Here is a 772-nt window from a genome sequence, read left to right on the forward strand (position 1 = left end):
AGAGCCAGGCCCAGGGGACAGGGCTGCCATGGTGATGGCTGTGAGGTCACTGCCCCTGCAGCAGCCTGGCTGCCCTCAGCAGACATTCTGGCCAGAAGCGTTGTGAGGGCACCCAGCACATCAGAGAACCCACACTACAGGAATTCTGTCCTTGGGGAGGGCAAGGGGTTTCACTAGGTCAGGTTGGACAAAGCTTCTGCTCTTGGACAATTCCTGGGATGGGGCATCCAATTCAACTGGAAAAACAGTTGCAGTTTCATGCCACTTTCATAATTGTAAAATATTTCCTCTTCTAACAAATGTAAATCTGCCCTCATTCAGTTTAGAGGTATTGACCCTTGTTTTGTCACTGCAAGATTTGGGAGAAATAACATTGATCACTATTTTTCCATTTTCACAGACCTTGGAGAAGACCCAAAAATCTCCCAAGATGGGGTTTGGAGGCCTCATCACAAAACCAGCAGGGAGAGGCTGAAGGCTCTGGGCTCAGTGGTGTGGAGACTGAGGACAGAACAGGAATAACCTGGGAGGGATGGAAGGGTGGTTTCAGAGAGGCTGGAGCTTTTCTTCATCGTGGGAATGAACCTGAAGAAGACATAATAGCACCAAAGGCAGCTGGGGAGGTCCAGACTGCACACCAGGAGAAAGCAATTTCCCTGCCAGGGCAGGGCTGTGGTGCAGCACATCCCCCAGCAGGAGCCTGGAGCAGCCCAAGGCTTTGTGTGGGCAGGCAGAGGCAGGCAGGAGGCAGAGCTGTCAGCAAAGGAAGGGG

The sequence above is a fragment of the Geospiza fortis genome, unplaced genomic scaffold, assembly GCF_000277835.1.
Source record: "Geospiza fortis unplaced genomic scaffold, GeoFor_1.0 scaffold1676, whole genome shotgun sequence".
Classification (NCBI taxonomy): Eukaryota; Metazoa; Chordata; class Aves; order Passeriformes; family Thraupidae; genus Geospiza; species Geospiza fortis.